The 15,000-nt window shown below is 42.7% G+C and overlaps 1 long non-coding RNA gene across 1 annotated transcript; it reads left to right on the top strand.

Moving 5' to 3' along the window:
• Positions 1 to 8,901: 8,901 nt before the first annotated feature.
• LOC116222895 lies at positions 8,902 to 10,929 on the top strand. Its single transcript, XR_004164815.2, has 3 exons — positions 8,902 to 9,278; positions 10,144 to 10,228; positions 10,732 to 10,929. It is a non-coding gene; the product is annotated as an uncharacterized LOC116222895 (long non-coding RNA).
• The last annotated feature ends 4,071 nt before the right edge of the window (positions 10,930 to 15,000 follow it).

Here is a 15,000-nt window from a genome sequence, read left to right on the forward strand (position 1 = left end):
ACCCACACCGTGATCACTGCGTTGGTCTGAGCCACTGCTACTTTCTACCATCCTCTGGAGAAGCACTCGACGTAAGATTGAATAATTCCATATATCAATATGAGGGGCTGGTTTAAGTCATTTGGTTCAAACAACATTATGACCCCTACAGCTTTTTGGTTTTGTCTGGAACTGGTGTTTATGACCCCCTTAAATTAGAGAGAACGCGTCTGCCTTTCCCACTGGCTGCCCTGGCTATACACTGTGGGGTGTTGTGCTCTGGGGCTCCAGCCAAAACATATATCAGCAAGATACATCAGTTAGCAAGCTAGCTAGCTTACTTCAGTGCCAAGTGTGTTGTGTTTGGTGTCTGCAAGGCATGTCATGGTTGGCTATAAGCTGGTTGAGACTAGTTTTGGCAAAACCGCATAGTCTCTAGTCACTATATAGCGTTGTACTTCAGGTTAGAAAACCCTGTGAAAATGTAGGGACAGGTTTTACTGCAGTGTTGTGAACCGTCTAACCGCTACTTTTAAATTAAAAGCATAGATAGGGTAAACGGTGATGTGGTGAACTGAAGTTGTTTTAAGCCATTCTCCCAAAGGTATTGTACTTATTTGATTTCCCTTACGATATTTCCCTAAATCAGTTAGGGTGAAGTCTGGTTGTTTTGTAGATGCAAATTGAGCTAGTCTGAGTAGCGCATCTAATATTCTTTGCATGGTCACAAGCATGTTCACAAAGCCATAGAGATGATCAAAATAATTGTAAACACATTTAAGTGAGATTAAAAGTTAAAAGCTGTTGTTGGTTAAAGTTCTGCTTGACCAGAGATTTGTCCATAAGATTGTTTTCATGTGATTTTGTATGTGGCATATTTGGCATATGTCTACAGCATGTCCCAGTTAAGTTTGAGCCACCGTCGTCTTGGTGGGAATCATTATCCATGAAATCTTTTTTTGACACACGCACAAACATAGCATGACCTCCGTCCGTTCGCATGTGTCCGCCTGTGTGTGTGTGTGCTCGTGACGTGTGACGTGTCTTTCTCGGCTTGGCCGCTGTCTTTAAGCTCGCCGTCGCCGTCGGACAGAATATTCCCGAGCAGCGTCCCACGGTAGGAGCCTCCTGGCTGAGGGCGGAGCCACCAGCAGCGGACTGGGCGGAGTCCTGGAGGAGGCGCTGACTCGATTCGCCGTCATGCAGCGGCAAACGGAGGAGCACTTCCGCGTGTGGATGGATCGCCTGGCCCGCCTCCACTCGGACAGCGACCAATCGGAGAGCGAGCAGGGAGGGGGGCGCGGCCGTCAAAGTTCCTTCCTTCCCTCGTCCGAGTCCCAGGAGACGCTGGCCGCTTGGCGCATGGCCCAGCTGAGCGCCAGCGTAAACGCTACCTTCCCCACGCAAAACGCCACGTGCAGCGGAGCCCCCGATTCTGTTGACCCCAACCTGCTGAATGTATAGAGGAGGACTCTCTCCCCCACATACTCTCTGCCTCCCAACTTTATCCTCCACCTCTCTTTCTTTTTCTGTCTCCCTTTCTTGCTCTTGAATCTCCATTTCCCACATCGCAACCCCTGCCCTGTCCAACATCTTTAGATGTTTCTTTCTTGCCCCCCTCTCCCCATCCCTCTCTGAGAGCATGTGCCTTTGAGGTACTCAGGAGCTTCTGACTTTTTGTTAACTTGTGCACGGCGTCGCTGACAAAAAAAAAACTAACAAAAACAGATCCTCTTACTGCAGTATGCCAGCAATGCTACGCTATCGTGCCACTTAACACTGGAACCCACTGATTGCCCAGGAATTGCCCAGCAACGTCTCAGGGTTGCTTTTAGATGTGTTTGAAGAAATTGTTTGTTTTTACGTTGACAGTGTGCTTTTAGTAACGGGTCAGATTCTGAATTGGTTGTCGTTAGGTATGTTTTGTTTTTTTGTTTGTTTTTGGGTTTGAGTTGTATGTCCGATGTTCCTTTGCTGTAACTGGTAACCTGCATGTGACAAAAACAGAACAAGCCAGCTTAGCTTGACTTTCACTCGTTCACAGAGTTAGCATTTATGTACACAAACAACAGCCACGCTGTACTCATGAATGTGGTTAACACATTTGCTGTACCCCGTTTACTATTTACATTTGTCTTTAGATACTCAGACAGTACATGCACGCCTACAAGTGACCATTTGAAGATTCACTCTTTAACAAATGACCAGTTCATTTTTAAAATGCTTAAGCTATGAAAGTTGCTTTACTATGTTTTTTTTTTGTTTGTTTGTTTGTTTGTTTGTATGAACGGACTGAGTGCAAGACTACTTTCTAAGTGCTAACAAACATTAGGCTGTCTTTACACCTTTAACAGGGAGCTTAGGGTATCTCTCTAATTGCTTGTCAACGTCAAATATCTTTAAACTAGAGTGCCTGTTTATTCGAATGCCTGTTTACATTAAATACATACAAGGAAGAGTGAACCTCTGTGTGAGTGTGTTTCAAAGGCTGTTCTGTAGTGAAACAAGACATGAGCTTGTCTGTCATTGTATATCCTTAATGAAGATTCTACAAGTAAGCCTGCTCTTGTGGTATTAAAGCAGTGATACCTAAAGTGTGGGGCTGGCCCCTCGTAGGGGGGTGGGGGGTGAGAAACGGCATGAAACGTAACAACCAACTACACTTTTTGTAACCCACACAAATGTTGTATGTCTGTGCTCTTACAGTATAGTAGCCTATAGCTAAGCTATTTGGTGCTGAGGTTCTAGCCTACTTTGTACATTTAGCCTATATATTTATTAACGCAATTCAGAACTCATTCAGAATAGCATGTAGAAGCTATTTACCTCATTTCAAACAAATCGGCCATGAGATGTTGCTACGACAAGCTACAACACGTTTCCCTCTGTTTCTCTGGCATTGTTTGTTCTATTTTCAAAATGAATTTTCTCTTCAAATCTCTCCGTAACATTTCTAAAATTAAAATGGTCCTCTTTCACCTGTTGACGTTTTCAAATCATTCAACCTTTTGCCACTTGGGAAGTTTTCACTCTGCTTGGACCCCGATGATTGGTGCTGTATTTTTTTATTTAATTTTTTATAATCGTCAAAGGGGGTCATGCCATGAAAAGTTTGGGAACCACTATTGAAGGAAGAGGAAATTATTTGTTAACATCATTTAAACAACACCTGTTCCCTTATGGAGGATTCGGCATAAGTGCCCAAAACACCAGAATTGGAGTTAAATGTGAGTTTATTGAAAAAGATGAAGTGTTGTAAATGAAGGTTAAATTAATCCAATGATGAAATGTAAACACTTAATTTCAAATGCACTTCTGCCAGGTTGTTAGTTTGTAAAGTTTATTAAATGCTTTTGCAAATCACAGAGACATGAGGGCTCAATTTGGCACTACTCAATACTTTTGTAAGTAAGGATGCACTGATACCAGTATCAAGGCTGCGGTCAGGAGATGTCTCTTTTTTGCTGCCCTATCAGACCTTCCTGCTGGAAATAGTTGGGTATGGGAAGTTGATAGAATACCGGAGGAAAACTGTTAATTAATAATTATTACACAAATGTAAGAACTAAAAAAGTGCTATCGATGCAATCCTATTTGTGAGCCCACTTAAAGTGGCTAGTTTATTTTTCATGTGGAACAGAGAAGATTGTTGGTACCAGTTAACTGAAGTCAAGCCAGCCTGTTGTGGCTTTTGTAGAGTATTATGTAGGAGAGTAATCTCCTCATGTGCTCTAACATGCCTCTGTGTGTCGAGCACCTGATAGGACAGTATGCAGTCATTTGTGTTCTGTTTGATCAAGTGTAACATTTCCTTGTTTGTTGAGTAAAATGGCGGAAATATAGCATGCGGAGAACTGAATTAAATAGTCGAGTGTGTATGTCACTGCTTTGCCTCCTTACGTAGGAACAGGGAAGTAATCTGGGAGTAATGTGTCTGACAGGTCAACAGGCGGCTAGACACAGATAATTAGATTGAAATGGGTTAGCCTGTCAGCCATGCTGTGCCAACACTTGAGGCTGTGGTCTGAGGTGAGTCGCACTATAATGCACAAGATTTGCAATTAAGTCATTTTAATAGCGAAACCTTTTTTAGAAAGAGTCATATGATGATTACTAAAAGAACAGCTTAAATGCTCCATGTTTATTTGAGTAAATATTAACTAGTAACTTGTAATTGTGTGTTATTACAAAGAGTTGCCCACTCTCAGCCAACCATTCACAAACAACAAAAGGAATTTACGACCTCTAAGCTCAAAAGGATCTGTGCAACAGGACAGAGGAATGCTAAATTAGTTGGGTGCTTGAGACGGAGGGTAGCATCACCGGCTAAGGGCGTAATTTTCCTACTAGATTTGATTAACGCTATACTTCATCACCTTTAACTGTGACTAGCTACTAGTTGTCTAATACTAGATAACTAGCATAGCCGATTGTAGCCAGTTGCATTGTATCTGGTGTAAATCAACCTGTAAATCTATGCCCCAGATTAAAATGAGTCATTATTATTTGCAACCCTGTTAGTTAGCTTGTGGTGTAGCTAATAAATAATTAGAGGTAAGGCGGAGATATGCTTCTACGACTGCGCAGGGCCAGCTCTAGCCCTTTGGTTGCCCTAGGCGAGATTGAGTTTTGCGCCCCTATACTATTCTACATTGCAGTTCAACAATAAATGTTGCATGGACAACAAACACCAGAATAGTTTCAGAACGTTTTCTTTTTTATTATTTTAAATAATTTATTACACACTCAAAGTTAGAAATTAAGTTAACTCCATAAACTGTGCAAAACACTCTTAAGCACCTGTAAGGACATTTAAGCAAATTATGACCCTCTATACCCTAACTATACCCTCTACAAACAAAAGTGCTTTTATGGATACTGTACGTACCACTACAAAATATCTCAAATACCTCACTACAATTCTTCCAGTCATTTAGGCCACTCCTAATGAGGTGGTCATTTTTCTGTGAAAAGAGCTTGCAGCAGAAGCAATACAGAGTATTGTTTTTCCTTGAATATACAAGCCAGCTTCTCTTGATTTTCTCCTCATTTACTAATTTCCTGTAGAAGTGGTTGTGGTGGCAGCTTCTCCCATCATCTCTTTTTGGAAATGTAAAGTCTGGACTGGTCTGGTATGGTCCTCTGCAAACTAACTCTGTCCTTACCGGATCACAGAGGGCTGGCCAGTCAGCAGGATCTATAGGTTCTCCCTGGATAGCAGGAATTGTGGAGGGTGAGGTGTCTGCAGGCGGCAGTGTAGTTTCACTGGTGCCCTGACTGCTTGATGTGGTCCTGGATGTCCCTTCACCTTCACCTGTATTCAAGCATATTGTATAGCCAGACAAGCGGTGTTTAATATAATAAGTGAAATGATCATGAATGTGGTTGAACTTCTTTAAGAAAACATGCTATTGTATTTATTACATGCTAACATGTTTCTTTTGTACTTTAAAGTATGGATGTGGCTTGAATAAATACTATTAAATAGACTCACCTGATGCAGGCTGTGTCGGCCATTGTACAAATACATTTTATCTGACCATGTAACTTGTAGTAGATATATTACAATTACTGCCACAAGGCTAAATAATACTAGGCTACTGATTACAATTAGTAGTATTAATGTGATGTGATAATGAAAGTAATAATTGCTAATAATAATAACAATAACAAAAACAGCAACAGTAGTACTATCTAGTTGTGTAGGCTACTTACAAAGTTCAGAGGGAGGCGAATCAGGCGTCCTTTCTACAGCGGCCTCTGCAAAAATTGCCTGAGTGCATCTGGCCAATTTAAAACAAAAATAAACAAAAATTTTAGTATATTCCTGGGGAGGAACTGTACAGAAGGGTGAACACCACCACTATCCCCAAAATGGTTACTGTGTGTGTATGCACCTGCTAGTTGTGAATTCACTAAACAGAACTTATGCCATTTATAATTAATGTAGACAGGAACTGTACTTTTCATAACTAGCATACGTTATCCAGATACTGGTCTTTTGACATTTACATCCATGTAGGTTATCAGTGAAGTTACGTTTGCTAGTAATAGCCTACGTAGCAAATTAGCAAAGTAACAGTCGCTAGCTAGCTATAGCTAGCCTAAGTGACAGCAATGAAACGTCCAATATTAGCGAATGTCACGTAGCTGACACGCTCACGGCTCACCCCACCCTGGCAGTGTGCAGGAGCCCTCACATAACTAACGTAACGTAACTTAACGCAACGCAGTCGCTTTGACACAGTCGTGAACCTTTCGAAGTTCTCCGTCGGTTGGAGGGTGTCGCAAAGCAATTCACCGCCGGAACAGTAGGGGGCACGACGTTTTTTTCCAAAGACCAGCCAATCAAATCGCGATGCTGAGAAAAAAAAGGATGGCAGACCAAACTCTGTAGATTATTGTATTTGTAAATAAAAGTTATGTGTTTGACTTTTTTTTGCTTAGATTTTTTAAAAGTTACAGAGAAAAACACTGCAATGTAAAAACCCCGTTAGTGTAACTGAAAAATACATCTGAGGCGATTCGCGAGGTGTCTGAGCCAGCTATCTAATGTTAGCATGCTACTACCCACAAGATAAACACAGCCCTGCGGTCTCCGTTACTTTGGTGGATAGTTAAAAAATTTGGGAGGTGTACGTCAGGTCACGGAGAGGTGCTCGGAGGGGGTTCGCAAAGACGCAGAGGGCTCTCCGTGTCTGCGAATACGGACGACCATAAATTAGGCTGTGTAGAGCTATCGGGAATAGCAACTGAGGTTTAACCAAAGGGAAATCTGTAATTATTAGAATCAGTTCTTCTCCTATACCTTTATATCAAAAACATCAAGGAACGTGTAGTTTTCAACAATAATGTTGACCCTTGTGCAGTATCACTTAAATGTCAAATGATTCAAAATTGAAATGGCATTACTTCAAAAAATACCATCCCCACAGTAGGAACTCAATGCAACAAAAGTCAGTCCACCTTTTATTGCTGAGATTCAAATTTTTAGTTTGTTTGAATAGTTTGTATGTCCTCCTTTTATATTTGATGACACTCCATCCTCCTACCATTTTTCAGAGACAATTTTGTTCAGCTGCTCTTTGCTGGAGGGGTTGTGTTCTACTTTTCTTCTTTAGAAACTCTTGCTTGAATTAGGGAGTATTTGGATTGTTATGTTGGAGTCCTCCTCTGCAAAGCCCCTGGAGATTGGCACTCCTTGTCATCCAATATTTTGGTATAGCCACAGGCATTCATGATGCCATCTTTAAACATCGTCTCGCCAACACCTTTTGCAACACTGTATCACACTCCCCCCTCCGTGTTTCACTGTCAGGACTATGCATTCACTGTGGCAGTCTTGGCCAGGTTCACTATGCATTCACTGTGGCAGTCTTGGCCAGGTTCACTATGCATTCACTGTGGCAGTCTTGGCCAGGTTCACTATGCATTCACTGTGGCAGTCTTGGCCAGGTTCACTATGCATTCACTGTGGCAGTCTTGGCCAGGTTCACTATGCATTCACTGTGGCAGTCTTGGCCAGGTTCACTATGCATTCACTGTGGCAGTCTTGGCCAGGTTCACTATGCATTCACTGTGGCAGTCTTGGCCAGGTTCACTATGCATTCACTGTGGCAGTCTTGGCCAGGTTCACTATGCATTCACTGTGGCAGTCTTGGCCAGGTTCACTATGCATTCACTGTGGCAGTCTTGGCCAGGTTCACCATGCATTCACTGTGGCAGTCTTGGCCAGGTTCACCATGCATTCACTGTGGCAGTCTTGGCCAGGTTCACCATGCATTCACTGTGGCAGTCTTGGCCAGGTTCACCATGCATTCACTGTGGCAGTCTTGGCCAGGTTCACCATGCATTCACTGTGGCAGTCTTGGCCAGGTTCACTATGCATTCACTGTGGCAGTCTTGGCCAGGTTCACCATGCATTCACTGTGGCAGTCTTGGCCAGGTTCACTATGCATTCACTGTGGCAGTCTTGGCCAGGTTCACTATGCATTCACTGTGGCAGTCTTGGCCAGGTTCACTATGCATTCGCTGTGGCAGTCTTGGCCAGGTTCACTATGCATTCGCTGTGGCAGTCTTGGCCAGGTTCACTATGCATTCGCTGTGGCAGTCTTGGCCAGGTTCTCGCCAAACATGCTGAGCCCCATCTGAGCCGTACTCATTTATCTTGGTCCCATCTGAACAAAGAATGTGCTCCCAATATTCATCAGGCTTCTTTTTCATGGTCTTTAGCTAAGTTTAATCTTGCATTTTTGTGCCGAAGGGCAAGCAAGGGTTTTTTTCTTTCTTTCTTGGATGCCGTCCATAGAGGTTGATGTCATGCAATGTCTTTTGAACAGTCTGAGCGGTCACAGAAACTCAGATTTCCATTGATAACCCCTAGCACTGTAATCTGAGGCACTTGCCTATTTGTTTTTCAGGATTAGGTTGTGTTAGTAGCGCGCTCTCTGTGGTGTAGGATGGCCGCTGTGGCTCTGATAAGTGGTGTCATGGCTCGTTCTCTACCTCCTGATTACTGCTGCAAATTGTGTTTTGATTGATTTTTACTTGGTCACCGATCTTCCTGTATCCTTTCCCATTTTTGTGAAATCTCACGATCAGTTTTTTTTTTAGTTCATCTGGTAATTATTTTCCTTGTGGATCCATGATGCAGATACACAAAATCGAGAAAGTGCTGGTCATTTTATAACCGTGTTCATGCCGTTAAGCAAATTGGAAATCACATTGTGTACTCAATCTTGTTTCAATGATCACTGGTTTTCAAACTAGGGTGACCACAGGTGTTTTCAGTTCTGTTGCATTGAGTTTCTACTTTGAGTATTTGTTTTTAATTGTTCATAACAGGAAATACTCAACTTGTCGGCTGAGAGGTGATGCAGTTTTGAATCATTTGACATTTAAGGGCTATTGCACGGGGGGGGGGGGGTTGTTGTAAGCTGTAACTAGCTGTAAGCTAGACTGTATCCAACTGCACTGTATCTGGCGTAACTCACCCAGATTGTCCCTTTATGACGGGGGTTACTTGTTATGAAGTATCAAAGCAGAATTTGTAACCCTGTTTGCATCCCTCGTTTGTTTGTTAGCTTGCTAAGTATAGAGCGGGAAGCATAGTCTGTAATATCTCCTGTCAGAGATTTAGCCCACCACACACATACTTTTTGAGCGGAGCTTTTGTGTTCATTGGTATTTTGTGTTTGTTTGTGCAGTTGGCCCAGAGGTGTTGGGGCATTATGACGTGTCAGATACCCACTCCGAGAAGGAGCTTCCATCCGCACCCCCCCACTCACTGCCCCCCTCAGGTCTGTGTCCATGGCGACCGCGTACCATGAAAAGTAACCTGTTGCCAGACCATGTTTGCGTAGAAAGTTTTGGCCGTAAAAAAAAAACCAACATTTGCATTCAGACCTCTCGTCATTGGTGAAGTTTTTTGTGTTTCATCACATCATGTATGTGATTGAACGGACCTAGCTTTGGTCCCACAGGTGCTTCAAAATCTGACTGCCAGTTTTATTCAGACGTAAATGGCACGTCTCCATGCAAAACTATACCCGTTTTCGTCATCGTTCAAAATGATTGATGATCAGTAGAAGAGTAGGAGAACAAACAAACCATAGTCTTAGTAATTAGTTTCCATGTTTTTGTTTTAACCAAATCTGGTTTCATGGTAAGCATCAATTAAATCATAGCTTATATACATATATTGTTAGTCTCAAATCACCAATAAAGCATAGGTTATATTCATAAATCATCAATAAATCATAGCTTATATACATATATCGTCATTCTCAAATCATCAATAAATCATAGCTTATTTACATATATCGTCAGTCTCAAATCATCAATAAAGCATAGGTTATATTCATAAATCAATAAATCATAACTTATATACATATATCGTCAGTCTCAAATCAATAAAGCATAGCTTATATACATATATTGTCAGTCTCAACCTAAATACCAAATATGAACCCCAGAGATCATAGTTTTTGTTTTATTCTCAAATGCTTGAACAGAGATGAACAAAGCTACATGGATGAACAGTAGTTTTGAAAACTGCTGCTTATTTTGCACAGTTACAACAGCAAAGCACTATGGAATGGAGCTGAAGTTTTAATATCTGTACATAATAAGTGTAAACGTCATGTAATGGTCTGCTTGTTTCAGGTGAGGCCGAGGCAAAGCCTCCTAAGGTGAGTCGACCCTCCTCAGACAGCGAAGTGGAGATTGTCGGCGTTCAGGAGAATCCCAGGTACACAGACACAGAAATGAAATGCGTAACCTTGGAAACCTTAATGAGGAATAAAAACAAAAACTAATAACATATAGGATTGTATGGAACAGTTATAGGAACTTGTAAGTCCTACATTTCTACTGCACACTCGGTCATATGCAGTGCTCTGTCATAGTGTGGTCATCCAATAGTGATTCATGCATATGACACTTATCTTGTGATTTTTAGCAGTCATTTCTTTAAATGTATTTATATTTGGTCATAACATTTGAATATGCATGAGACTATTGGAGCTTGAAAAAATATAATTTATAGCAAATGCATTTTTTACCATGCAGATTTTTAATAAGGGTGTGCTGTCAAACACGAGGTTTATTGCATAGGACCCCTGAGAATTTAGTGATTTTTTTTTTTTTTTAGGGTACCGAGTTAGCCACTGCTATCATCGGATATTAATATTTCAACACTGTATTATTATACATGACATATTTGACATATCATCTTCCCCGTTGTGGCTGCAGGTTCCCTCGTGGAGGCGTCATAAAGTCTCTGTCCTCCTGGAAGACTGGGGCCAAGCCCACGTGGAACACAAACCCTAGCCAGTCCGGATGGGCGCCACCTTCAGAAGTGGTGGATTTGACACTGGAGGAGGACAGACAGAGATACCTGCTGTGACACATACATACACACACACACGCACATACACACACACACACACACACACATACACACACATACCCTTATACCTACTGTAACAGACACCCTCAAACACACAGAAACCTGCTGTAACACACACACACACACGCACGCACGCACGTCCCTGGTCACCAACACCTGCAGTTAAACCCACAATGTTTGTATAGTCCCATAGATTGTAATGGGTCCACACACTACATATAAAACACACATGGAACATAGACACAGACACTGCTTTGACACCACACACACACACACACACACACACTTACACATAGACGCTTTGAGGTGTGTGCACTGATCAATACTAGCCTGCATCCTCCTTATCTTCCTTTTTACCCGTGTCAGGTCTTAGCTAATAAGCAATATGATTGTGTGTGTGTGTGTGTGTGTGTGTGTGTGTGTGTGTGTGTGTGTGTGTGTGTGTGTGTGTGTGTATATGAGAGAGACTGAGTGAGGGCCCCATAAGAAGCTGCTGCCTGAGGAATGTATGTTAAGGTGTGTGTGTGTGTGTGTGTGTGTGTGTCTGTGCGTCTGTGAGAGAGACAGAGGGAAAAGGATATATACTCTTAAAGAAGCTGCTGCACGAGGTGTTTGGAATGCAGAGGCTCATGACGATGAACTTTTGTAGTCGCTGCTGCACTTTAAGGATTTCACAATCACGACTTTACAATCATGGTCACTCGTACACACGCGATCCTGTTACCTGTAAGGGAGGTTTCAGCTTGTTCTCACCCGAAAGAACCTGAATGGGTTTCAAGTGTGACTCAACGATTACATTCTCCCTCATTCACACACACTCACACACATTCACACTCACACACTCACACTCACACACACACACACACACACACTCACACACACACAGGCACTTCCTCCTGAAGCACAGGTGCCTGTTGCTCTAGCCCTGGAGATCACTAACCAGATGATTTGCCCCTTTTTAAATTATGTACACGTTCTATTTTCCTGGTACTCACACTGTTACTGTCATATTAGGCATAGTTTTGAGGGGCTCTAACAATTAGACAGCCAGCTGTCTAGCTGAAAATGTTGGATGCCAAGCTTCCATGGGGCTTTTTTGCCTTTTATTCTGCCTCCAATGGTGAATGGACAAATTTAGTTTGCATTAAGACTGTGTGTTCTGTTGATGCTAGATCACATGACCACGTCTCTGTGTGAATACTGCTGCAGCATTAGAGGGCAGAGCTGCACTTAGACTTTCAGAGGCATCACCTGTACAAACAGCTCTGTGTGTCTGCAGCGGGAAGCTCAATGGAAGTATGTTCTTAAAGGGGAAAATAAGGATGTGGATCTTTATTTTGTATTTTTCTTTAATCATTCAGAGATTGAAGCTCAGCCAGAAAGCACTTCAACATTTCATTATATATTTTTTTTTATTTAAATTTTTTTTCTTCATGTCAATTCTCATGGAAGGCACTATTTTGCCTTATCTGACTGTGTGTGTGGTTGCTAAATAGGGGTTGCAAATACTTGCACCTGCTTATGTGAAAATCCTGATTTATGTGTACTTGTTTCATGTGTGTTCCTGTTACGCTTGTGGGTACCGGTCACTCAGACATAAACTCATGTGTCCCCCCATGCTTTGTCCACAGTCCATCATGTTTTCATTCTGATCCCCCACAGACATTCGAAAAGTGATTTAATTGTGCCAGTTTTGTTGTTGTGACTGACGGGACCGTGAAAAGTCACAGTTTCTAAAGGTGTTTCCTGAGCATTTTTATACATCGTGGCCCAAAATTCAAACAAATCCAATAAAACACCTGGTACAAAGCTATAAAATGCACACGAACATTTGGAAGTTCTCCATCATGATTTTCAGAATTACAGAATAACTGCAAGTTTAGGAGCCTTTAATTTTAACAACAAAAAGGGCATAACTATCTTTAGAACACATCCGTCACTCCTTGCCTTGTATGGCAGTGTCAGTGCTGACATCCCAAAAAAAAAAAAAAATTTTGTTTCCATCACCTATATGTATGTGTAAGAGTATTCAGTCCTTCACACTCAATAATGTATGGCCCTGCACCGTGATTGGCTGGCGACATCCAAGCTCTGATGGGGTATGAGAATAGGAAGAGGAGGAACGATGGACCTCTAAAGGAGGGATTAAGAAACACTGGTACCACATCAACTTGGCCACACACACACACATACATGTGTTATCGTACGCCAGTGTTTCCCACAGGGCAGCAATATTTATTTATGTGGTCAAAGTCTTTCTTGAGAGGTATTCCTGTTTACATGAAGTCACGTTTCATGTAGTATTTCTTAGATGTGCTTAAGTGACACATTAGCCTGCTTTGGCTGGCCAGCCCGAGTCGATCCTGTGTGTGTGTGAAACCTACTCACCACCTCATACACATCTGATGACCTCTTAACACACAGACGGGAGTTCTGTTGCATCCCATCATATACATCATTATATACATTACATGTGTGTTACAGCATTAAGCGCCTCTCTCACACACACACACACACACACAAACACACGTGACATCCACCACTGACTCTGAAGGAGCGTCTCTCCCTGTGCCCCCGTTCCCTCTGCTCCTCCCCCTTTGTCAGTGTTGGGAGGAATGTTTATAATATTCTCTTGCTTTTGCAAGCCAGACTTCCTTCAAATGACAAATATGATGTAGAGAGAAATGAAACTATTTTAAAATAAATTAATAGTTATTTAAAGACTGTATCTTGATCTCTTCGTGTTTGTGTGTGTGTGTGTGTGTGTGTTCATCCTTAACATGCTTCACTGAAGATAATGACAGAACAACACATTCTTTTCGAAGTTTCTAAGGAACTTCAGCTTTTCGTTTGAACAGTAAACTATGAACCGGTAAGGTAACCTCTGTTTCCTGTGCACACATCAATCCCATGTACTTCCTAACAAATGTATCACAAACTGCCTGCCTGTCACTACACTATGGAACCGTTGCCCCAGCCTCGCATCAGCCTTCAGGTCCATGGGTTCCGCATCCCTCCTGTTTGAGGACAGACGAGGCGAGTCAGACACTGGTGAAATAAAATGACCCAGGGTAAAGATGGGTCACTCCTTTATTCCTTACAGCCGCTCATGCAGACATGCAGACCGTCACAACATTCAGTTAATCATGGGCCCTCTGCTTTTCTACACACACACACACACACTACTGACGGGGGTGTAGCTTCTAAACCTGCGGTGGCTCTGCAGTGGTGTGTCTGCTTGGCCTGGCACTGCTGGTCCATATCTGGCAATCAGTTTTTACTGTGATGTAAGTCCGGTAACCCTGAGCTGAGAGTCAATTGGTCAGGGAGATCTTTGTATTTAGACTGTCTATCTGTGATTAAGGTAAGACAGTGCTATGGAGAGAGGAAGTGGTGAGACAGACAGTGCTATGGAGAGGAAGGTGGAGAGACAGACAGTGCTGTGGAGATGAGGACGGTGGTGAGGACAGACAGTGCTGTGGAGAGGGGAAGGTGGTGAGACAGACAGTGCTGTGGTGAGACAGACAGTGCTGTGGAGAGGGGGAAGGTGGTGAGACAGACAGTGCTATGGAGGGGAAGGTGGTGAGACAGACAGTGCTATGGGGGGGAAGTGGGGAGAGGGAAGGTGGTGAGACAGACAGTGCTGTGGAGAGAGGGAAGGTGGTGAGACAGACAGTGCTGTGGAGAGGACAGGTGGAGACAGTGCTGTGGAGATTGGACGGTGGGTGAGACAGACAGTGCTGTGGGAGAGAGTGAAGTTGGTGAGACAGACAGTGCTGTGGAGGAAGGTGGTGAGACGACAGTGCTGTCCTTGTTAGAGGATTCCAGAGCCCTTCATTTGGACCAGTTTCTATCAGGGTTATTTTTGAAGGTAATTTTAGATTTTTCCTGTGTCATTTTTGCCCATGCCCGAAAACTCCTTGTCTAGAGGAGGCACAATGAAACGAGTGAAAGGTTGTGGAATGGCAACAATAGGCAGTTGGGGATCACTTACATTTTACAATTAGCAGACACCTATTTGAAGCACTGAAGAGAACAGCTCATTCATTGGCCCATGCTCTCCTAGGCTGCTGAAGCATGGGGAACAACAGTAGTTAGCACAGCCATTAGCA

Source organism: Clupea harengus, chromosome 12 (genome assembly GCF_900700415.2).
Source record: "Clupea harengus chromosome 12, Ch_v2.0.2, whole genome shotgun sequence".
Taxonomy (NCBI): Eukaryota; Metazoa; Chordata; class Actinopteri; order Clupeiformes; family Clupeidae; genus Clupea; species Clupea harengus.